This window comes from Anser brachyrhynchus, assembly GCF_964034855.1.
Source record: "Anser brachyrhynchus genome assembly, chromosome: 5".
In the NCBI taxonomy this organism is placed as follows: Eukaryota; Metazoa; Chordata; class Aves; order Anseriformes; family Anatidae; genus Anser; species Anser brachyrhynchus.
Window position 1 is genome coordinate 28694788 of NC_137699.1, and position 25125 is coordinate 28719912.

Here is a 25125-nt window from a genome sequence, read left to right on the forward strand (position 1 = left end):
AAGCCAGCAAGTAGCCGAAAGTCTGTCTGATCAGCTGGAAGCCAATGAATCTACTGTCAAAGGTCTAGCAGAAATTCATTCCTCTGCTCAAATAGCTTTCTGGTTTTTTTATTGTTCGCTTGCTGATGCAAAATCTTTTTAAACTTCAATTCTGAGTATAATGCATACTAAATGTAGGCAGTGCAGCCTTGTGTGAACAACTGTTAGAATTCATCATGAACTTACTTCAGTAGTTATGAAATTAAAAGGGTAACTGAAGTTGTGCATGAAGTGCAAATAGGCAGAAAACAGCTGTTTGTGATAGCAATGAAGCAGGTAAAGAAGCTCAGTTCATGTGCGGATTAGGTTAATTTCTGAGCAAGAGGCTGTTGCAGGTTGGAGTATATCAGAAAGAGCAACCAGCAATTTATAAGATAAAACAATTTGTATACACACTCATATTTAAGCCTGCTTCATTCCAACAAGCTCTAAAGCCATAATGTGCCCGTTTGTCAATAAGTACGTTCCCAGGCTGACCCACTGAACACTCTACTGAATTAAGTGACAGACTCTTTTGTGCATCCCTTCTTGAGAGGCAAATGGATGCAAGTTATATTATTCTACTGCTGAAACCCATTTTCCAATCAATTTATTATATAAAGTGCAGTGTTTCTCACTGAGGCACATTTTGACTGCATCAGATAGTAAACAGACAATTCTTAAGCCTTCCTAGTATATGTGGTGTCAAAAACCAGATTTCACTCTGAAGCTTTTAACATTGCGAAGTAATTGTAGAGTTGGAAAAAAAAAATCTGGCAGGGAGACCAGCTTTTACAAAAGAGAATCCGTTCCACTGACATCTTCACAGAGCTGTCCAGTGGTATGCTTAGTCATGTGCCTCCGTGTCATGCAAACACACTGCATTCATTTGTGCTATACCATTGCGTCCTAAAGCAGATGCACGTAGTCTCACTATAACCCTCAGATCATGTGTCCTCTCTTTTTCCTTCCTCTGTCACATGCACAAACACGGCCTATGGGGTCTATGTGTGCAACACTGAAGGGAAACAGATGACACATGGTGTGAGGGTTACAGTGCTTCTAAAATTGATGATCAGCATTTTATCAGTGTCAGGGACTCAAAGATTAAGAAGCAAAAGAAGTGATCTGGAACTAAGGAGTTCAGTTGTTACAACCCAAGGCTGAGAAAGACCTCTGTCCTGAAAGGAGATTAAAATGTTTTCCTTCTGTCTATGCTACTTGCTGGCAAGACATGCTCTAACATGAACTCATGTTAGTACTTCTCTCAGTAGCACAGTGTCCTCCAGGGAAACATAAAGTCAATGTCGTCATTGATTCTGATCTGTAAACTGTATCTATATTAACGAGTGCCATTCCTATAAACTGACCAGGCTGTTGTAACGATATTTCATTATCTTACTGACAGCTTGAGGCAGCATCTTGTATCAAGGAATGTGTTCAGCAAGTATCAAAAGGAATTAGCACAAGCACAACTCATGCAGGATCTATGAGATCAGCTTGCTCTCATAAAGTAGAATATCTCCTTGTGATCTCTCTTTCCCCTCTGCCTAATCTGGTAACAAAGCAAATTGCACCGAACTCCAGCAAGCACTGCACATCTGGGAGAGGAGTTCTCCATACAAAAGCCATTCAGTCACCAAGAGTTCAGTGATGTGACCTTTCTCAGGGCAGCTTGCAAAGCGATTGGCACTCCTGGAATTGTGATGTTGACAACATCTGGAGTTCAGTTGTCTCCGGCAAAAGCCCAGATGTTTTGCTTCTGCTGGTCACAAACTTCTCTCCATGTTCACTGTTCTAATTTCTGTTTAAAGTTGGATTCAGCCAAGAAATGAACATAAATTTGCTTGGAAACTGTCCCAAAGAATCTGCCATCTGAACTTCAGAATGTTTTGCTGTTTTGCTTGCTCTTGACAGGCTCTGAAATCTATCCAGCTCTCTAGTTGGGATGGAATTTCTTTCGCATCTTTTCCATTGGCCCAAGCGGTGTGAGGACCATCTTAGTTGTATGTAGTAGCAAGGAACAAGGTAAGGCAAGATGCTCTCTTGGTGTTCCTTCCTGCTACCACAACACGGAAAGAGCAGTCAGCCATCTACACTCCCAAATTATGCTGACCTTAGACTCTATTTTGGTCTCTTTTGGCTATTACAGAATAAACCAAAGGAAATGTAAGAAGGTAGGGATAATGATGCAGAGTAGCCTCAAGATTGCAGACCCTTCTAACCACCTTTGTTCACCAGTTGATTTGTTTTTCCACAACTTGTGCTGCAGCTCGTATACACTGATAGGCTCCTGCAGACAGAATAGAGTGTTAACAAGTCAATAGGGTAAGAGTTCACATTCACTTTTCATTTGCTGTGCAAGCCCTTTACCCTTAGCTATTCTGGCAGGGCAGAGTTTCTGGACCAACAGTTTCTGGACTGTTTCAGGGTTGAGGAATCCCAAGACTGGCACATGAAACTAAACTGGGAAAAGGAGAAATGGCCAAAGTACTTGTGCTCTCCAGCAAACCTCTGCAGTAGGCTGTAGGACAAGTTTGCTGGGAACTGGGAGAGAGAATGGGGAGCAGGAGGCCTGGTGCAGTGCTGAGCGCAGCCCTGACTGCACAGCGGCGCTGGTGTTGGTGCAGTCCTGTCCCTCTGTGCTCTGCCCTCCCATGCCCGGCACGATGCTGGCCGCATGTGAAACTCCTGCTGACTCACACCCATGGCCTGGCACAGTCTGGGCTTCGCTTGAGTTCAGTTCTCTGTGCTGACAGAGCAGTCATGTGCGGGTACAAAACTCTCCCTGCGAAGTGTCCCGGTCTCCTGCTGTCCTACCTCTGCATGCATGCCCACTCCACAGCTGTTAAAGGCATTGCTGGCCCACCTACTGCTAGCTCCCTCCCAGTATGGCCCACTTTAAAAATGAGTTGGAGTACCCTGGACTGGGAAGGGTGCTGTGGGAAAGCAACACGGCGGCTTCAGATAAGCACTGCAGAAACCAGCTCCAAAGGAGGGTACAAGAGGGTGGCGAAGGCAAGCCTACAGCCTGCCTCTGGGCTGGCAGCTGCAGCAGGCAGCTGTTTGGCCAGTGCTGAGAGTGCAGAGATAAGGGACGGCTGAGGAGCTAAAAAGGCTTCCAGGGAAGGCGGGCTGGTGAGAGAAGTGGGGAGGGGAGGGGCAGTTGTGAGTCCTCTTGTGCACAAAATTTCCAGAGCCTCAGTAAGCCCCAGGGAACCACAGGCCTATGCATGGGATGCTTATTTTTTTTTTTAGATCTGTTTTAGTTTAGATGTTTGGGATCTGAATAGGTTGTGATTTATCCTAAAATGGGTGTATGGTGACAGGATATAACTTGTCACAGCAAACTGAACTGCAGGGAATGATCATAATTCAACTCTCAAATTCAGCTTAAAATTCAGCCTGATGGCAAGGGAGTCTTACAGTCATATCCAGAGACAAGAAGTTGTTTGCTGTGAGTTATTAAGAGATTTGAGACGTGAGAAAGTACCAAAATAGCTCAGACATGCACCTTTATGTGTCATGCTTACACAGATCTTACTGGTCCCTGCTAGCAGGCCTTTCTTCCATTTAATTTTATCTCGTTACCCATAGATACACCCCTTGTGCATTTATTTTGTTAATGAAATGTTGGCTCTATTGAAATATCCACTCTGTAGGGGTTGCCAGGACATATAAAAAAGAACAGCCATAAACTATGTTCATTATTAGTGCAGTGCAATGCCAGGTCCAGTACTGATTCCATGAAGTAGGAAAGGGAGAACAGAACTTAACATGTCCCTGACCTGTCCAGAGGGACAAAACAGAGAGCTTTTATTTTATTTGTTTCTACAGTGACTCAGTCTGTAGTAACTGGGTTAAAGTCCACTTAGAAACGAATAGAACAAAAGGCCTCCTGTTAGTGCTGGACATTTTCCCTCTTCAGATATCACCAAAAGGATTTTTTTAAAAAAAGCCCTCCAGCAGAATGCAGGAAACCACAAGCTTATGGGAATGTAGCAGCACTTTGGAAAGGAAAACACTGCCTCAGACTTTCATCTGCAGGGCTTGCTTTTTTTTTTTTTCTCCCCCTTTTTTTTTCTTTTTTCTTCCTTCTTTTCATCTCCTCACAGCTAAAAGCATTAGCCAGGTCAACTCAGAGCCTGGAGAAAACACTGGTGGGGAGAGGAGTTAGGTTGCAGGAGGTCATTGCCAGATCCCAGGCAGAGAAGAAAAAAAATGGAGTGTGCAGGTCACCATGGTCTGCAAGGGTGCTCCAGCACAGAGAGTGCTGTGGTGCAACAAGGTCCTGCAACTTTCAGTCACACACTTACTTGCCAGGCTGAGGGTCTTACTGGGGTCAGAACCCTGGATCCTAGAGACCATACCACAGGGCAAAAAGGGCATTTGCATATTTTTTGGTACATCTAATTTTTTTATTATTTTTTTTTACTGTAGCTTAGTGACATCTAAGTAACAAATTACATAATGTTCTGTAAGATATAAAAAGTATCTGAAATGCTTTCTCCCTTCCACACTAAGCATTGTCATGGCATGCCTGTATTTTCATTGTAAAACAAACATTTTCATGCAAGCATTCACAAAGTTTCATTAATTTTCACTTCAACATTTTCCTAAGGAAATTGACCTGATAGTAACAGATAAAGCATATTGGAATATGTTTTGTATATGAGAATGAGCACTTTGTTTTGTTTTCCAAAATTTCCCTTTCCCTTCTCAAAAGGAACAAACAAACAAAAAAATCAACCCCAAACCCGTCAAAATTTGCAGCTATCTAAAATGAAATGAGGTTAAATGTTACTTCTTACCTATAGGTTTAGCTGTTCTTGTGATCCCAGTTTGTGGCAAAGGATATGTTACTTGCTTTTTGTCAGGTGAGTTTTATGCTCCCCTAAATCAGTGAAATGGCTTGGTGAATGGCCTAATGAGCAATGTTTTGGGTGTAAGAGAGGAATGGGAATGCATAGCCAGAGCTGGACCACATAAGCCGACAGTTAGTTTAATTTAGACTGCTGCAGAGCCATAATCTCAAGTGGTAAGCTTTTGAGTGACTTGACCAAGACCACATAGCACATAAGTAGTTGCTTTATTTAGTTAGATGACTGATTCTGTACTCAGAGAAGTTTAAGCCTTTTGTGTGTTCAAAATAAATAGGTAAAGAGACTAGACCTTGCCATGCCTCTTTTGCTGAGGACTGATGACACCATGCAGAAAATTCAGTCTTTAAACAAGATCTCCATCTGTAAGACTAAGTGATTCAGTTACTTTTAGTAGTTGGTATTGTGATATATACAGCATCTCCTCTCTAGGCAGCTTGGGACACTTTCCATTTTAGCCTGTGATGATAATCAAAAATCAGTTTTCACTCACATGAATTGAGTTATTCCAGTTCCTAGTGGACAAATTATCAAATTATCTTTGGTGAAATCTCTAAATTTGGTTTCTGTAACAGCATTTTTGTAAAAATAATCAAATTCTAATCTCATTCTGTCATCTTATCTGAAGTCTCCTGCCTTAGCCTTCTCCAGGCTGAACTCAAATTGTTTGTTTTAGGACCATTTTAGGGTCCTTCCACTGGACTTTTCTTCAGTTTGCCAGTGTCTCTCTTGTACTCTGTGGCTTAAAACTGGACACAATATTCTGCTATTTGTTAACCAGCACATGCTTAAATGCTATTTTGTCCTTAGTGTGATCACAGCTAGTCACATTTGAAAGCACATTTTAAAACCCTGTCCAGACCTAGAAAATTAGGCCTGACTAGCCAAGGTGTTTTAAAACCCAGTAAAACCCAGCTGAGACTACTTACACTGAAAAATTCCAACATCTGACACCGTGTGTTAAGTAACACACGGGTGGGCACTCAGAGAAGTTAAGAGGGGTGGCTGTTCCTACCTGAAAAGTTTTAAGTCTGGATCATAGGAGTTAGCTGCCTTCAGCCATAATTTTAAATGTAGCCATTATGTTTAGCATCATATCTGTAAACAGATGTTTTAACACAAAACCATCTTCTAGTGTAAATGTGCTGACTTGGAACATGATTGGTAGCTAGTGTAGTTTGTTACATGATGAGCTTTGATCTCATCCTTACGCATCAACCGGCCAGATGGAAATGGAAACGCGCTGCTGGCTCATAAGGGAGAAGGTTTGCATGGCTCTGGTAATGATGGATAAGCGGAGCATGTCAGTCTCCATGGTGTCACTGTAAAAGCATTGCATTGCCACATACAGAAAGGCACATTCATTGCTTTTTAAGGTCCAAACCATCCCTGATAACCAGCATTGCCAAACAGTGCTCATAGGGAATGGGGAATGGAGAACATTCCCTGCAATTTGTTTGAGTTCAGAGCTTCTAACTCCACCTTTCTGAGCCTCGAGAGAGAAGCATTTTTCCTCTGCTCCATCTGGTACGGTGCTCTGGAAAACTTCAGCTTGGCCCACGCCCTCCTCAGCCCCTGAACTTTGTAATTTTTCAGCTGCCAGAATCACTAACTGCCCAGTTTTATGTAACTCCAAATATCTGCAGTAGAGCTGGAGTATACACACATGGAGGAAGTTTTGTGGCTTTTAAACTATGCCCAGAAATTTGCCTTGACTTTTTTTTTGGTGGGAGGGGGAGGAGGAGGAATGTAGTGAGGGTATACACAGGACTTTTCAAAATAGACCGGAAATTTTGCCTGCTGGGAGGATAGGTGTAGGCTTGGTGTTGAAATCCCCCATTTTTTGGAAGGGGCCCAAAACACGTTTCTTTTTTTTGTTTGTTTTGTTTTGTTTCATTTTGTTTTGTTTGATTTGTTGTTTTTGTTTGGTTTTTGGGTTTTGTTGTTTTGTTTTGCTGTTATATTTGATAAGTGTAAATACCTCATTAATAATTTTGAGAGATTTTCAGTTCTTCGTGCCTGTTGCTCTAGGGGACCAAATCTAACTTACAACAACTATTGCCAGTGTTTGTACAGCCAAAAGGGACCAGTGGTTTTCCCCTGCCCCAGCTAACAGCTTCCCAGATGAATATGCTGTGCTTGGGCTTCTGCAGCCAAACAAAGCAAATGGCCATGCAGCTCTTGCGGCACTTGGAGCTTTATATTCCAGTCCCACAATAAAAATGGCAACCACTCCGAGAAGTCAGGCGGGGCAGGGAGGCTGGCATTTCCAGGGCCCAAAACCCCTTTTTCCACATTCCCTTTCAAATTGTTTGCAAACTCCAAGTCAGTTTTTGTGTTGCCATTTCAAAATAAATATGTTGTGGTGGTTTGTGCGTTTGTGTGAAAGATAGCGAACTGGAAGAATGGGAGAATGAGGTTTAGCACTGTAATAACAAAACAGCAAACAGCCTATCAAGCCAGGGACAACCCTGCAATAAACTAGTGTATCCAGACCTGTAATCACAAGTGACCTAGCAATAACAAATCAGTGCATGCCTATGGGTGTGGGAGGGAGATGAGCATAAGTGAGACAGATGCATTCCCAGAAGAGTAAAGAGAAAGAGAACAGAAGAAATGAGGTGTGGAGGAGATAAACGGGAGTAGCGTGCACTTTGTATGTGTTGTTTGTGCATATACAGCCTAAGTAGTTGAAGTTAAAACTTTCTTCCTGTTTCCTACAACATGCAAAATTACATGCTTCTGCCAAATGCTGAATCAGGAGCAAAAATCAGCATCAGCTCCTCTTGAAATCAAATTGAAACTGCATGCAAACAACAAACTTTTAGCACAGCATCCAAGTCAGAGTTGTTATCTGCAGGCCAGTTGTGCCAGTGGTCCGTAGTCAGAGGAGCCAAAGGTATGAGCCGCCACAGTCACAGGGGGACAAAACTAAATGAAGAGCAAAATGGAAGCTTACAGAAATAAGCTGTCAGTAAGGTTAGTTTTAAAGGGATGTGGTTAACGATAAATATCAAACTGTGCACAGCAGAGCTATGTTAATGAATTGCAGTCTTTCCAGTGACAGAATCAGAGTCTTTACTCAAGTCAGATTGTAGATGTGGAGATCTGATGCTCTCGCCGTATAATTGAAAGGTACCCATCTTATCCTAGGTTGGAAGACTACCCTCTTGGCTGTGCATAAAATAGTTAGGACAGCTGTGTCTCTCCCAGGGGTGGGGAGTGCCTAAAACAGCAAGAGAAGAGTGGATGCACTTACAAGTGAAGGGATTCATGACTGTGTGTATCCTCCGTCAACAGGAGAGACAAATGTGTTAGTGCAAACAGAATTACTACCTCAGACTCCTTAGTGGGAATTTTTTTTTTCTGAAACCCCTTTGGGACCCTGTTGATGCACAGCCTGTGTGCTGCAGGCTGAATTGGTTCCTGAGTGCACTTAGTATTCAGAAACATTAATAATTTAGGACTATCTGCCACAGCTTCGTTTGGTGTGATTGGAGCTTCTGACCTCTGCAGGCTCTAATTCCCAAAAAAGAAAGGGACCAGGGGATGGGCACAGAGCTGTGGAACACCCTGTGTGTTGCAGTATGACCATGCACCCCAGGGTGAGCCTTCCAAAGGGGCTGAGTGTCTCATTAATGCTTGGCGAGGAAGTTATTTTACCAAAGTCCCACTTTTTTTTTTACCAGATGCCTTCACCATAATGGTTTCATGGAGTCAGAGAGGTTAGGGGTCTGAACAAAGTTGTTACTGCAGCACTCCTGCTCACTTCTGGTCTTGATGGGTCTCCAGCACATAACCAGAGCCCCTCACTCAGCGCTGTTATGTGCATCCATAGCCAGTCGCAGGCTCAGAGGGCAGGAGTCCAGCCTCAGGAAGCTCCAACGGAGGTAAAAATGACACTGGAGTTCACAGCCAAGGTCAGGGACAAGAGAGCAGCCCATGTTTGAGGGAGGCCGTAGATGGTTGTCAAGTTCAGACTGTGGAGAGCAGCAGAACGGTGCAAATGGATGTGTCTGTTTTTTCTTTTCTTCTGGGACTGGCAGGAGAGGCTGCATAACTGAAGGCTAAGCATACACTGAACCTTGCGCGTTCCTGCCAGGGCACTGATCAAAGCTGGCCAGAGGCACTGGCTGTGTGGAAATGGACGGTGCCCTGTGTTGTCACATTAAAGGCTTTTTTTCTCTGAAATCAAATTTGGACAGTGTGTTGGCATAGGACTCCTCCCCTCTCCACCTTGCCCAGGCCAGCTGGCTCAAGGCTCTAGAGCTTGGCAGATACATCTTGGGCTGGGTGCATATCAGCAGTGTCCTCCCTCTCTTGAAATTCTTTCTTTTACTTGAACTGCTGTTGACACAGTGGGGTTATTTGTGCAGAGGATGAGGAGGAGAACTGTAGAGAAAGAGGAGGTCAAGAAGGGCAGCTTTGAGCACACATCCAGAGCTACTCCGAAGCAGGGGCTAGAATGACAGAAATGACAAGGGTGGCAGGCTTAGCTCATGGTGCTGACATGGAGCAGTGGGCCAGAGCCCTACCCTTTCCCTGAAATCGTGCAGGAGAGAAGGGGCCAGCATTCCTCATACCCTCCAGATGGGGATGGCAGTGAGATGACTGAGAGGTGGGTCTTGATGGGCACATTTTATTTGAGGCCAAAGTTGCCCCACATCCCCTGTGTCCAGGGAGAGGTGCCTGCAGTGCTTCCTCTCAACACTAAGGACAGCACACCATGCGCCTGTGCAGCTCGCACCCAAAAGCTTTTGCCTTCACCAGCTGCCAAGTGGATAGAGCCAAAATCGACCTTGCTTCATGGTGCCAGCCCCAGCTCAGAGGATGTGCGTATATTTTTCTAAGCTACACAAATTAACACAGCAAATAGTCCCAGCATGGGAGGAAAAGGTAAAACACTGTGACCTCATTTCAACAAAATGCAGTAATTAAAAAGCATGGTGATTAAAAACATGCCAGCAAATATCTTTAGATCCTAAGTCACTCATGCCCAAAATAAGCAGTGCAATGTGCACATTTGGAGGAAAAGGTATTACTGAGTGTTTTCCTCTTTCAGCCTGTGCAGCTTCTGAGCAGCCAGTTTCTTTCAGCCTGTGCAGCTTCTCTGCAGCCAGTTTGCTTCTTTGTGCTGCCTCATCTGGGGTAAATTTCAGGGAGAAGGGGAAGATCTCTCTCTTTGGATGATAAAAATGATGAGGAAAAATCACAGTGAGGTTGGCTGCATTGGAATGAGGTTGTGTCCCAGCTTCTCATCTTGGAAATTAGCACTTTCATGGCCAGGACTTGTAGTATTTTAGGTTGAGAGATGGTATTTCAAAACTGCAGATAGCATATTGTTGTGAGATTTAGCAGCTGCCCTCAGAAAGGTGTTTTGTAAATTTCCTTTTTTATTCTCCTCTCCTTATTTTTGTTTGCTTTTTGATTCTCCTCCTGCTAAAGACAAAACAACAGATACAGACCTCTAACTTTTGGGAGAGTCAGATATACAGATTTTTAATTGGATACATACAGCATAATAATGGGTTAAATCAAAATACAAAATCAAACATCCCTGTTTTCTAAGAAAGTTTGGTTACAGATCCAAACATCATATCTAAATTAAATTCTTGTTTCCCCACTACTAGCCAGAAACCATGGTGAGATAAGTGATATCAGATGGGGGAAAAAAAAGAGGCTCAAATTTACGGCAGAAAAGTTCTCAGTGTTAATAGTGTATCTTTGGCTGCCCTGTCAAGGAAGGAAAAAGAAGAGGAATCTTTCTGTCTACTCCCATTTTACAACTGGCTAGGTACACTAACTTTTTAGCTTTCTTCTGAATGAGTAGACTTTTGCTGGAAACAGAGTATTGGCATGATCTGGTAACACAAACCCATGTTCCCTTCTGCCTGGCCTCTCCTACTGGGAAGATCAAACTAATTTTAGATTAAATGTTGCATCCCTTCTCTGTCTTGTGCTCAGTTATGAGCAACGGCTGGGTTGTGTAGGAACTGTAAGGAGGGCCTTGAGGTCTCACCGTGACCGAAGTCTCGGGCAGTTGTGGAAAACAGACTGTACAGCAGGGTGTATGTCAAGGCCAAACAAGCAGCCAGGTGAAAGGAATAGATGGCAGGGGAAATGGAGGCTGAATCTGCTATGTGTTTGGCCTGTGCAAACTTGTTCACAGCTGGGAAAATTCAGTTCCAGTGCTATTTGTGTTGAACTGAAAAGGAACATGAAAATCAGTGGCAGAGCAGGGACACGACCTTGCATCAGACTGGAGATAAATGAATACATCGGCGATTACTGTTTGAGGCCCGGGTATGTGTATGGGGCGTTACGATCCCTCTGCCCTTCCTTCCCCCAGCACCTTCTCAGACTCACAGCAAGGCAGAAAGCAGAGGCAGGAGCGTAGCAGCCACCCTCACAAATGTACGTGGCGGTCTTTGTCGCCACTGTAGGCACACAAGACTGAGACCCAGAGTCACACGCTGGGCCTGGTTGTCCCTTGTGGCCATCGCCGAGGTGTGCGACTCCATTAACTTTGACAGATCTGCTCTGACTTCTGCTTAGGTGTGAAAGAGGAATTACGCTGAGTAAGTCGACAGCAGAGCTGAGGACACAGCTGAGGGCTTCTGAGGGCCTGGCAAAATTTTGCATTGCGGCTTTGCACTGTTTTGTATCTGTACTGGAAAAGGCGCGCGCATGCCTTGCAGCGGGCAAAACCTTGACAGTGTTTTCACTTCCCTTGTACTACTTCAGCTGGAATCTCCTCACTCGTTATCTAAGTGCAACTTCTCGTTGCACAAGAAGCCACAAACGTGCTGAGGCACCGCTGTCGCAAACTGCACGCAGCATGGCCACATCCGTGGGTACAGAGCGCGGGGCCCTCTCCTCCCCCCGCTCGCTGGTCCCGGCACAGACGCTGTCAGCTGGCTGTTACTCCAGGTTACCACGGGCCTGTTCCCTCGGTCTCCCAAAGTGCGGCTTAAGTTTCCAGCAGGAGGGCTTGAGGGACCCAGAAGCAGACCTTTCACCGGCTCCGGCGGCTCCAAGTTGTGCATGCCTGGCGCTGACCTTCCCTGCCCTTCGGCCTCTGCCCTTCCCTCTCGACCTTGCAGGATTATTCCTGCTGTGCCTGCTCCAGGAGATGGCCCCTCGGCTGCAGCTTTAGTGTCGAGGGTGACCGTGAGAGGAAAGCAGAAAATCCCCCTCTGGTGACTGGCTTTTGTTGAGGGCAGTAATCAATACCTCGCGCAGAGCTGAACTGCCGAGGCGAAGCACGTTAAGCCTCTGCCTGCTAACCTCCCCCAGGCTGCCATCATCCTCCCACAGCACACTTCTCTACCTCCAAAATATCAAATGGCGTCTGTCCTGCTCTATTTTCTAGTTTAAACCTGAGGAGCAAGATGGGAGGCAGGGTTCTTGCTAGGGTTTACCCCTGCCCTGTCCTCCTTGGCTGGAAAAGCTGGCTGCAGCTAAAGGGATGATCCACTCCCCAGGCTCCTGCACTGTAGGCAGGGGTCATTTTGTGTTTGTTTGCTTTTCTGTGAACCCTGAAGCACTGGGCAGTGCTGAAGACTCTGTGGACATGATTTGTTTTTGCAAAGGCTCCCTCCCCTCTCCCAGAGAAGCAGGGCTTGTGGCCCCCACACCATTTTCAGGCCATGCCAGCCAGGGAGTGAGAAAGTAGGCCCGCAGATTGCATCAGAGCTATTTTTCTGGTCATGCTGGTTGGTTATAATGAGAAAATACTCCAAATTCCTAGTGAAAAATCCTTTCTTCCTTTCATTATTACTGGGCCAGACAAGCTAAGCTAGCACCGCTGCACTGGATGACGGCTGACAACAGTGCCAGGATGGGAAGTAGGACTCCCGAATCCCCATCCCAGCTTTGTTCTTCGGCATTTTATATAAACCTGAAAATCACTTAACTTGCTGTACATTCTGTCCCAGTGAACGTATCTGGGCATGAAACAGGATCCATGATATAAACCCAAATGTTGTTTAAGCTCAGCTGGCTAATGTGAGTAAAAAGATCCTTCAGCAAAAGAGCCTGAAATGCAAAGTGGTAGGACTTTCTCAGACTTGATTTCTGAGCAAAGCTGAATTCAGATGCCGCAGCACATACCTTAAAAATGTGCTTCATTTTTTGGATTTCTGTTCCTCATCTGTTGCAGAAATTTAACACATCTTTTTGGACAGTAGGTTGGATCCAAAACTGATAAAGACTTTAAATTCCAGGTGCCTTGCCTCATCACTGAGGCATAAACTGTGAGATGTGGCTGCAGGTAGCCAGCAATGCAAGTTGTTGTGGAGAATGTATCAATTAAATCTTATTGCTGGACTGGGAAATGTAATTAATTAACTAATTTTTATGGGTTTTCAACTGCAAAACCTAGTCTATGCTCAATGGTTGACAAGGACAAGAAGTTTGGGAACCCAAGATTTGTGTCTATGCTATATTGTTAGTCTCTGTCCTGATATTTGGAGTTAACCTTAGATTCCTTTCCTGTATGTTTCCCATCTCCCCTTTTATTTTCATTTATGTTTCAAATCACAAATTTGCCATGCTTTTCTTTAGTCTTTAACTATTTTAGAAACATTCATTAGCCTCGTAGTAGTCCTTGTAGGTAAGTATATGTGATTTTAAAATACAGTCTTTTACAGGTGGGGAAACTGAGATACAGAGTATTAAACAATAAAATAATGAATTCAAAACCATGCACAAACTGTTAAATATCTTTCCTTGTTGGTCTGTATTTTATATGTGAATATCACAGAAACTTCTCTGAGCATTCTTTAAATGAAAAATGGTAACTGTGTGACTGTGGGCAAGGAGCAGCTAGTGAACATAGACACTTTAGAGGAAATCCATGGAAATTCCAGGTTCTCTTCATATCTCCAGAAGGCCTGAAGGCCATGTTTTATATAGCAGTATTTCCATTAGTTTTTGAAATAGTTTTGAGATATTTCTAAACGTCTTGATTGGAAAAGGTGATGCTGAAGGTTGAAGCCCTGCTGACCTCTATAAAGGTATGAGAATTTCATGGAAAAAATTCCTACTCCTCTTTCTTTTGGTGCTCATGTAGCCCCTATCCATGTAGTATCTGAGCATCTCGTATGTATTTAAAAATAGAAATAACAATAACAAACCCTCTGTCTCTCTCTTCCTTCCCAGCCTGTAAGCGAAATAACTAGATTTGTTCAAAGGACATTTTCCTTGTGGGTTCTAAATATTTAGCTGTGGTTTTGCACAGTTTATCTACTGTTCCATTACTCCACTGAGAGGGGGAAAAAAGATGCCATTTCCATTATTTTGTAGGACTCAGAAAGCCACAGTGTTATGTGTTCCCTCTACTGGTTCCCATGCAGAGTTTAACCAATGCCATTCCCAGTGCTGTATATTCATTACTTAATTGGTGCACAACCAGGGATGTTTTGACAGGATTAGGTGTTTTGTAAGCCATGTGTGATGGAAAGCCGTGTTAAAGGAAAACTGCTATATATGTTAATTTCAGCTATTTACAATATATGTAACTTGATAAAGTAATGTTACATTAAGGAGGGCCATTTTTCTCAGTTTTGTCTATTTTTCTGGCCTTTATCATCTCAATATGAAACACACTTTTAATAATCAGCTTGATTTCTCATTCAAATTTCTGCTTTCTCCTTTGTGAAAGGAGAAACAGTGTGTACAGCTCCATGTTTTCCATGTTAATTCTTGTTTTAAAAGCACTGTACAGGAGAGCAAAGGAGTTTCCTGAAGACACTGAGATTTATGGCCACTGGTAGACCTTTTCCTAAGGCAGTTCTGAAAATCCATCCCTTTCTCTTGTCAAATTTCTCACATTCATCTCCCTGAAAAGATCTGAAGGCCCTGAACTAAACTAGGTAATCTGTACAGTCAGCTGTGCTGGGTGAGTTGTTTTTGTTGTTCGGTAAGCAAAACACTGCATGGGACATGTACTCTAACCTCTTCAAAGCCTCCCAAATGCAGTGAATACTGAAAGTAAAGTTTGGGGCCATAAAGGTGAAGATCATGCTGTGTCCCAGTCCTCAGAGTTGGACACTCACATTTCCATCACCTCGGACATTCAAATGGGACCACGTTCCTTAAGGGTCACCAGCTAGATCAGCTTTTTTTGGCTGTCATATTTGTTTGTGTATCCTGCATCAGGGAGGCATGCAGACAGACCTTGACGTTTTGTGTCACTGTGGCAGCAGTCTGTTCTTTCGATACAGCGTGATAATTGCTAGCGTGTCTAAAATTTCACCTCCTCTGCCAACATTACCTCTATCTTTTCTTGTGTTTGACTAAGCAGCAGGGTTTTTCTTCACCTTTAATTTGAGCTGAAGAATTCAGTTGGCTGGGAAATAGTGCTATCAGTTTTGAAGTGAAGGCAGTATAGAGTCAGGCATCATAAATGCTTTCCTGGCATCCAAGGGTGCTGTGTCTCACACATTTATACATGTCTAATGGTATGGGGAAGATAACTGAGCCATGTGGGCCTCTGTGGTTGCAGAAGTGTCTCGACTATCATGACCCTTTTGGAGGAGAAGGAATGTGAGACAAGTCTTAAGTCTTTTACATTCACATACAAAAGAGTGTTAAACTGAGACAGCAGCATCTTGTGATCATTAGAGCTAAAGGCTGCTGAGAAGTCCTATAATCTGTAGTTCCTGCCCCTTTCCTCATGATTTAAGACAAATTTCCATAACAGAAAATATTTCTCTTTCCGAACTGTCAAATTATTTCCAAGTTACACAATCTAGCAGTAGAAAAAGTAATTAAGAATAATACACAGTTCCAGAAACAGGACACACATACTTGTCTGAATGTATCATCTGCAGTGCATTTAATGAAACATCTGACTTTCCCATAAGAACCTCCGTGATGCTTCCAGTTCCTTTTTACCATTAGAAAAGTAGCATGCTCTTCTGCCTTCCAAAGAACAATCTCACAACTAATAATAGCTTTAAAGAGCTATCAGTGTTTAGGTGGAAACTTCAAGAAGTACTTTCCTTTTGTAAGTTAGTTCTGAGAAAATATCAAATTTTCTATCATTCTTTACTAAAAATAGAGTTACTTTGGGAACAGGATATCTGCTTCTTTCTGTCTGTGTCTTTTGGTTAACCTGCCTGTGGCATCTAATCATCTGATTTCTGGTTTGGGAGATGATTCTCCTTTTTCTTTGCAAACTTAAGCATGTACAAATATCCATCAAGAGTCTGCCAGCTCATGTGTACAAAACCACCTGACTACACCCATCACTGTTCTCTGAAATCCTTTACATACCCCCATCCATGTTGAGACATATTCTGAAATCAGTCCAAGTATGGTAAGAACCTCCGAAAGACTTACCGAGGCTTAGGCCAGTGCCTTTATTCCAGCCCACTCCTCACTCATCATGTGCCAGTCCTCTTTGCCCATGCGGTACACTTTTTCACTGTTGCAATAACCTTCACCTTCCTCTACTTTCCTTCTTCCTTTCTGTCTGTTCACCTGATTCCAGACACCAGCCCTAAACACTTCCTTTCCACCTGCAAGGCAAACTCTGCTTTTGGAATATGAGAATATGAATTCATACTTGCAGTATGAGAGCAGGAACCCAGAACTCCTAAATTCTAATCCTACCTCTGACACCAAAACATCGGGCAAGGTGCTTTAGCTTTCATCCCCTGATTATTTCCCTGGGTGGCTAAGCGGGAAAATAATTCCTAGTTGAATGCTCTGCAGAGGTTCTGTGGGCTTAATTAGATATTGGTCTATGAGTTAGCAACATTAAAATTACAGGCAACAGTTTAGGTGCTGAAGATTTTAACCATAATCATCTCTTTCAGTGTCTCTCATTCTTTTAACTTAATTAACAGAAGTTAGTCTTTTAACTTTATAACTTAATAGCTTTACAGCTTTGAGTCTATGAAACATACCATAGCAGATCTTCTGAAAATGTAATTGTGTATTATTGTAATTATGGCTAAGAAATGTACTTTGTGCATTAGTAGAACAGGAAAGTAAGGCTGTTTTGCCTTTCTCAACTACTTGGCATGAAAACATCCAAAACCCTGCAAATTTAGGCCTTGGTTCTGCACCACATCTGTATACCACGCACTATACAAATGAGAGGTGATTTTGCCTGAATGCTTTGAGCTCTGCCTCATTATAGACAACACTTTTCAGCAATGGATCTTGAAGAGCTTCACCAAGAAGGGTACATACAATTATTGTTCTTTTACAGTGGAAACTACAAAATGCAGTATATGTAGAAAGTGGCATTAGCCAACTTTCTTTTTTTTTCAACAAGGGCCTGGCTCCCTTCCCCCCAGTCTAACAAGTGGGGGCTGTAAGAGCAGTCTCTGCAGCCTTCATTTTACAATATGGAGAGTGGATTATGGTGGTCCTTGAAGTAAACCTTTTTATAATTACTGCTTAAATCAAGATAAATGCATAAGACTATGGCATGAGTGAGGACTGAAGAAGCTTTGTTATTCATGTTTAATTGCTTCTTTTGTTTTAGCAACATAGATAAGATTACTTCTAACACATACATCCAAACCCAGTTGGCCACAGCACATGTTCCATGACTGAAGTTGCACAAACATATGAAATGGCAGAAATGTGTGTCTTTTTAGGATTTATAAATGGTACAGGACTGAAAGGGTTAAGAAAAACCTTCTGCATATACCTGGTATATAAAACTGTCATGTAATCAAATGAGAGGAATGCACTCCACTGTGTACATTAGCAAACACTCCATGCAAGCTGGCTGGCTGAGGCTCAGGGTTTTCAGTGCTGCCCTTGCACTACAAAGCCCTTCTTTGTTCTCTCAGCTCTGTTTTAAATATCTGATGACTATTCCACACCGTGTCAGTGCCAAATCCCCAGCTTCACTGCAGACTCTTTACAACAGCACATTGTGGACAGATCGGATGGGGATGGGCTGGCAGAGTGTGGGTATCTCCCCTTTCTTTGCTTCTCAGGCAGGTCCTCGCACCAGCTCTGCCATCTCCCTGTAATTTCTGTAGCCCCTTGTGCAGCCACCTGGATAGTTTTCAAAGCCAGAAGGAGTGACTTCGGAGTGCAGAAATTGAACTTGGATCCTGACATGGCAACTGCACTCTGTGAGTGTGCATCAGGATGGGTGTAGTCAAGGTTCAGCCAAGGAAGGGCAAATGAATCAAAGAGTGTTCTTGCAACAAATATTTTTGTTGAAACTTGTTGTGCCTATACTGTTGTTGGCTGGATCTTGCCTGAGCTTGCTAGCCAAGTGGGATTGGGCTTTGAAATAAAATTAGATGAAAGATTTCCTATGAACATGCATACAGAAAGTCAGGAAGTGATGCTGATGACTCAGGAGACGGTGATGTTCCTTCTTGATTTGGAGTTAAGTACTTCCCTGGAAGGATTTTAGCACAGCAACACACATCTCATCCTCTGTTAGATGAGATGTTAAACTGGGGTCTCATCTCCTCATACTCATTAAGGAAATTTTATTTAGAAAGGTGATGTTCTAGCTTTCCATACAAGACAATTCTATGGGATTGCCTTAACTGCTATATTGGTGTTCATTCTGCACAAAAGGTGTTTTTTTGTTTGTTTGTTTGTTTGTTTGTTTGTTTGTTTTAATTTATTTTCATTCCAGGAAAAAAAGAAGAGGGGGAAAAAAAAAGTATCTTTTGTACATGGAGATTTACAATACAAATATAGCATCTTCTTTTTGGTCCTAAACCTACTAACTCTTCATGAAGTGCACTTCTGTTTTTCAGGATAAACATAGAGTTAATGTTGTTTCCTGCAGTGCTTCAGGATTTCTGTGCATTGGCAGTAGGGTAGGAGATAAACAGTAAGCTTTCTGAGTTAGGAGAAGATTTTATTCAATATTATTTCAGTGGTGCTGCCCACTTTTGGCAATTAATGTGAAAGAAACTAAACTGCTCGGTTTCCCATTCTGTTCCTTGTTTCCCTTCCTGAAGCTCCTTGGCATCCAGTTCTGGTGTGCTGGAAACTCAGCCGTGCAGTGGGTGGCTGCAGTGCCTTCTAAAATAAACAAACCTGTTTTCATTCAAATGTCTTCATTTCACATGCAAATATTTCGTGGTAGACTCAGTAAGAAACCTTTTTCTAAAGTAAAACCTATTTATTAAGGGCCACTTGAAGATGCATTGTAATGCTTTTGCTTAATCATTTAAAATCCATGAAAGCTAAAATCACTGAAAGTAAGGTTTACAGCACTGTCGAAGCGGTGCAAGGCCATATTCTCCATTATAGTTCTTTGGCTTAAATAGTTTAATTCATTGCACACTGTGTACAACGATGAGAATCTGAGAGGGGACTTGCAATGGCTGCTTATGCTATGCAAAGGGCAGTCACTCCTGTCTTGGCCGTGTTTGCTTCACTGGTACAAGACTGAGGGCTTTACAAACAGGAATGAATTTCTTGGTGGTAAAGTATTCATACATGATGAGGAGGTGTTGTTGTCATTTTACTCAGAAGGGATATAGCAAAAGTCAAAGAACTCTCTTAGTGGTATATAAAAGTCTGTACCAGAGTCAGAAATTGATGCCACTTGTCATATGATCCAGTTCAATGCCTGATTCATTAAGCCATGGGTTCTCATGTTGTATAGCACCTCCCATCACATATGCAGTCCCAGGAAAGTTCACAGATGAGATCCCGTCCCATTAGGCAGACAGTAATCAGCCAGCGAGTGCCTCATTTTTTAACACAGTGGCAGGGGCTATGAACAGGCTACATGTCCATTTTAAAAAAGAAGAAAATGCCATGAGAAATTTTTATGATCCCCCAGAGTTTGGTGGAAACCAGGTTAATGATTACTGTTTTCCCAAAGATGAATCAGCTAGCCTTATTGTGATACTTTTAAGAGATTCCTGCTTCCTCTCTTTGCCCCAGCCTCTTCACTGTCACTATATAAACCTATACCCTTAGGTGACTCCCTGCAATTACAGAAAGTCAGTTTTTTGAGAGGCAAAGCTAAAACCAGTACCCTACCTTGCAGGTAGGTGCCCGTGTCCTTTGGTGCAGGCTGCCAGGAAAAAAGGTAAAGTCAGAACTGGAAGGACTTGGGAAATGCTCCAGCTGTAAAATGCTCTAAATGTACAATTATTTGTTTCTCTTAAGAAGCAAGTTGCTCTCAGGGGGAGGGCTGCAGCTGGCATGTACCAAGGGAATCTACAAAGACCTGCACCAAAAAGAAGCAGTTAGACTAAGTAAAAAGAAGGCTGTGTGTTAGGGGTTAGTATATTTTTTTTAGGAATGACCAAAGTAGGCTGTTTTCCTGGCAGTCATTGTTTGGTGGAGCTGAAAGAATGAGCCAGGTATTATGCCATTACTCGAGATGGGACATTTGGGAGAAATTAGAGATTTGCTCACTCCCAAAATACTGCTGTTGGGCCTTAGCTCAAAAGTAGGGAGTTCAGCAGAGCCATAGCCACCGGTATCCTTGATTCAAGGAAATTCAGGCAGAAGGTCTCTTCGTACTGTGTGCAGGTCCTGTTTTCTGTCAGGCAGGTTGAATGTCGTGTGGGTTTAGTTTCCCTCTCTGATTTGGTTGTGTGTGCAAACAGCTTCTCATTGCCATTCACGAGAAGATGCATCTTGATGAAATACAGCTGTATCTGTCCAGCTGCCATGCTCATCTACTGTCATCTGCTTCACTCTAAACCAGAACCTCCCACTTCGCTTTCAGTTTCCATAACTTTCCCTACCACAGTGACAGACACCCTTCTAACTACGTATCTCGGCTTCCAAACTTTCTGGCACTCAACTGCTCTGGCTTTTCTGTGAGCTGCTAAATCTTTGGGCCCCGTTCTTCAGTCCTGTGAGCTCCCACATGAGTCAGTCATTGCATAGCATGGGCACAGCCAGGCTCACTCTTGGCTTTTCTCCAAGCACAGCTGAGCGCAGATCTTTTATAAACTAATGGAAGTTGAACTGTGGATTGGAAGAAGAGCAGATGAATCCAAAATTCCCAATATGTATGTGCAATGGGAGGGCACCTTAGTGCCCTAAGGTCAGCCTCAGCTGACTACTGAAGACAAATTCCCTGGATAGAATGAAGTGAGAAGATCCTTCCCTTCTTCCCAATGTAAAATACATGCTTGCTATATTCGCAAGATGCTAGATTAGTAGATGGTGTTGAGGAGATGTATTGTGTGAAGATGTGTTTTTTTTTGTTGTTTTTTTGTTTTGTTTTGTTTTGTTTTTCTGAGAGCACTACCATGCTGCCCCAAGGAAGAAAAAGATTTCAAGTGGCTTTTCTCCACTTTGTTGTCAAGTCAGCCGCTGTTTCTCCCAGGATAACAGGAGTGCCTGATACACTGAGCAGATGTGCCCTGAAGGATGTGAGGAAAGCTACTATATTGGGATCAATAGCATACTTTTTCTCTCTGTAGCATGTAAACATTTGACCTGATAAATACTAGAACTTCTTCATCGCCCTCTTCCTTTTTATTTGTCTTTAAAGAACATCTACATCCCCATATCTATACATTGAAGTAATATTTTATGGTGAGTTGAATGAGCTTTGAAGCATTAAGAAAACCTGCAGAGGTCAAGGGTGACAGAGTTTCAAATTGAGTAGCTGGGGAAAAACTCATATGGCTGGACGCTTATTGCTTATTGGGAAGTCCATCTGTGTATGTTGCCTGGGGAAGTGCTGTGTATGTTTGCTTAGGAAATCCAAGAGAAATTTAGTTGTAAGAGTGTTGGTGGAAGTTTTATGTTGATTCCATTTACCTGTAGCTGAAATGAGTTGAATTAGGTTGCCTGCTACAGTCAGAATAAATAGTTTTACATGTACTGATGACTCGTGAGTTATAGTGTGCTCCAGGCTGTGCTGATGGGACCTCAGCTCCTTAATAGGGTGTTTTTAATGTGTTTCTGGTGTTCTGAGGGGCTCTTACAGAACGGCACTTCCACCAGCAATCTCTGTTTAAAAGTTTTGCTCTCTGAGATGTGCATATTCACAAAGTGAGTGAGTGGGGGAATTAATTCAGTTGTTTTTGACTGTAAGGAGGAATACTGTTATTTTAAAGAAAATTGGAAAGTAGCATCACTTAACAAATAATTCTGTAAGGCTGCTCTTTTTCAGAAGAGCTAAGTTTTGTTCCTGAGAAGATTCTGCACATGTACTGCTCATGCAGTGCTGAGTCAAACCGCAGCCATCTGTAGGAGCAGCAGAGCTGAAGGTCAAGGAACAGACTCTGCAGGTGTCTTCCCCCAGGGAACTTTTCATACCTGCTGTTTGGTGCAACCTAACCTATTACATAAGTGAGAGATTTGCTCTTCTGAAGAATGTTAATGATCCTCAAGGACCGTATCGTGTTGGCAGGGATGATTTAGAAGGATTCAGAGTGAACGTGAGAGGCAAAAGGCAACCTTCATCTACTGCCATATGTTGGATGGTGCTGTTTGACTATGAAGGTGTCTGATCCTTCTCCAAAACATCAGAGATACAACCAGCATTAACAGATAAATCTGCAAGGAATGTTTTCTTTTCCCTTTGTGCCTGTTTTTGTAGATTTCATCCTAATGAAAAGCCCTGGAGTGACAGCCCTGGTGATTTCACTCCTGTATTCCAATGTGCTCCTGGACTTGACAGAGGGACAGCACGCCAGCCTTTGAAAAACTGGTTTCACAGTTACAAAAAGAACTGCGTAAGGTGGTTCTTTTTTTCATCTTCTCTCAGCAATACTAAATAATCAAAACACACAGTAAGCGAAGACTGATATTAGCTCGGAGTGTTCTGTGCGTGTGAGTGCTCCTGGTATTGAGAGAATAACTGGAGTCTGTTGTAGGGACAAATTCATTATAGGAAGCTCCCTGAAATCTATGGAGTTTCAGCCAGGACTAATTCGGCCTTTGCATTTGAGTCAGCTCTTACAGTCACACAGTCTATTATAGGTTTAGAAATGTTTTGTTCTTCCACAGAACCCTCTGGATCTATCAGTGAGTGTTTCTAATATCTGCTCTACCTGTTCCTGCTATGAACAAAGGACTATATTGCTGGTAACTCAGTACATCCCATACACAGCATTATTTTCAACCTCTGCTATTTTTTTTTCCTGTTGCTGGAATAGTATCATACAGAAGCCAGCTTTCTGGAGTAGAGAGGTAATGCTGATCTTCTGACCCAGAAACCCACCCCAGTCTTAGGAAGTATAGGAAAGGGTGCAGTAGGCAGCCCCAGAGTGGACACAAGGCATTGATTCACTGGAGGAACTGTGCCGACATCCTGGACCGTGAGAGCGCAGCTGGGGCAGTTTAAGAGCAGCAGTCAGGTTCCAAGAGGAAAGCCAGGCTTTTATTATTCACACTACAGTCACCTATTGTTTTGCTTCTTGTTTTTCTCAAGATATTTAGACGTGTCTGGTGGGCAGGAAAGTGAAAGACTGGGAGTGCCAGCTCTAGGCAGACACAGCACTCCCAGGTACTCTGCAAACTTCCTCCTTACGGCTCTGTTCCTGCTGTTTCACACCAAAGCTGTAGCTCCTGTCTGAGCATTTGGTCCTGAATCTCACAACCTCTACCTCCAGCCTGGCCTGCGCACATTTGGCTAATTTCAGTGTGTAATCCCACACAACTCTGCCAAATCACCTCAAGTTTAGTCAGGAGTAGTCAGGCCAGGATGTGTTTTAAAATGAACCTGCAAATAGGATGTAATTATACAATGTTCTGTAATGATTTTATGATAGCTGTTGAAGACTGGTGTGATCCTTTTGACTTTAATTTCAGCTGGGATCTTGGACAGAAGTAAATACTTAAGCAGAGTCTCACTCATTAAATGACTCGTCACAGCTTCAAAAGGATACTGTTAATGAAACCAGAATATTTAATATTTGTTAACTGAATAAAAGCCAGCAAGTATAATTCCCTGGTCTGTTAAGCCACGTGAAAGTACAAAATGGCCTTAGAGCCATCAGCTACCCAGCAGAGAATTCCTCCTGCATAGGGGGACATTTCCCCGATGAGAACAACCAGCTGCCCGTCCCTCTGCCTGTAGTAAGACGTGCATAAGAGAACAATTTGAAATAAATCTGCATGTACTTTATCTTCTGCTGGATTAACTCTTTGTTTGGGAGTAGTTCTGTTATGAGCAAGAGCTTGGCAGCTAAGGGCCAAATATCTGTAACTAGCTCCTCTCCTTATCCCCTAACTTCTCTCCACGCCACTGTCAGAGAGAGTGGAGAAATGAGCCCATTCTTACAATATTAAAACATTTGAATCATTGCTGTTATCTCAGAACTCGTGACAGTTCCGCCGAGATCCAGACCCTGATGTTATGCTATCATAAAAGTGTTGGGACCAGCCTCTTCACTGATATAATCCACAATGGGGAATTTGGGCCGTAGTGCGGATTATGTTTTAGAGAATCAGATCACTGTATTGCTTCACGTGCCAAAAATTCCTTTATAGCACTCAGGGTGACACCTTTCTTCCACATTCCAGACTGCTCAGATTGTTTGCATGTAGCCAAACGTGTGCACTCAGCTTGCCATGCTAAATAAAGGTAATCTAATGGTAAAATAAACCCTCCCGATGATAGAGGTGGGGGATATCTGCTGTTCCCTTAGAGGACACAGATAGAGACCCGACTTGCTACCATCTGCCATCTTGTGCATTTGTTTCCAATTGTGAAAGGCCTGCAGTGCATTGGCTAACCCAAAATGCAGGGCCCCACAACGGGGAGTTGTGGGGTTTGAATGTAAACAGAAGATCCCACACTGGTCAGAATCATCTTCAGAAGGCATTAATGTGTCAACTTCAGTACCAAAAAAAAAAAGGAAAAGGAAAGGAAAAAAGAAAAAGGAAAAAGAAAAAGCTTATTACAAAAATGAACAAACTACTTACGTTTTATCATCTCTATCATGATTGCTAGTTGCAAAGGTAGATTTCTGGTTTGAAAGATTAACAACATGCCAGTGCTAATATGCTGGGTCTTCATGGACCATGAAGATTCATGTATTCATGAATTCATGTATTGAATTCCCAGGACTGCTGTTGCTGGTTCTCAGCAAGACCAGTGGGAGTTTTTAGGTATAGGGCATATACCTAATAATATAGGTATACTTATAAGCAATTGTGTTTATTTTTCCACTTTTGGAGAATCCTGAACAAGGAAACAACCAAATGCTCTTTACCTAACAGGTTTGTTTTAAAGTGAATGACCATTCACTTTACATTCACTTTTTTCTATCATTTTCTTATCATTGCTGGCTTACAG

At 42.8% G+C, this 25125-nt stretch overlaps 1 protein-coding gene across 7 annotated transcripts in view; it reads left to right on the forward strand.

Annotated features, from left to right (window-relative positions):
- The window catches only part of RAD51B (RAD51 paralog B), a 383679-nt gene that overhangs the window by 319701 nt on the left and 38853 nt on the right, over positions 1 to 25125 (forward strand). Inside the window, exon 11 of one of the 7 annotated variants that reach the window (XR_013952190.1) lies at positions 1936 to 2046. The exons of the other annotated variants lie outside the window; for them this stretch is intronic. The gene's annotated coding sequence lies outside the window, so the exon portion shown is untranslated. The remainder of the gene's footprint in view (positions 1 to 1935; positions 2047 to 25125) is intronic. 7 annotated transcript variants of the gene reach the window in all.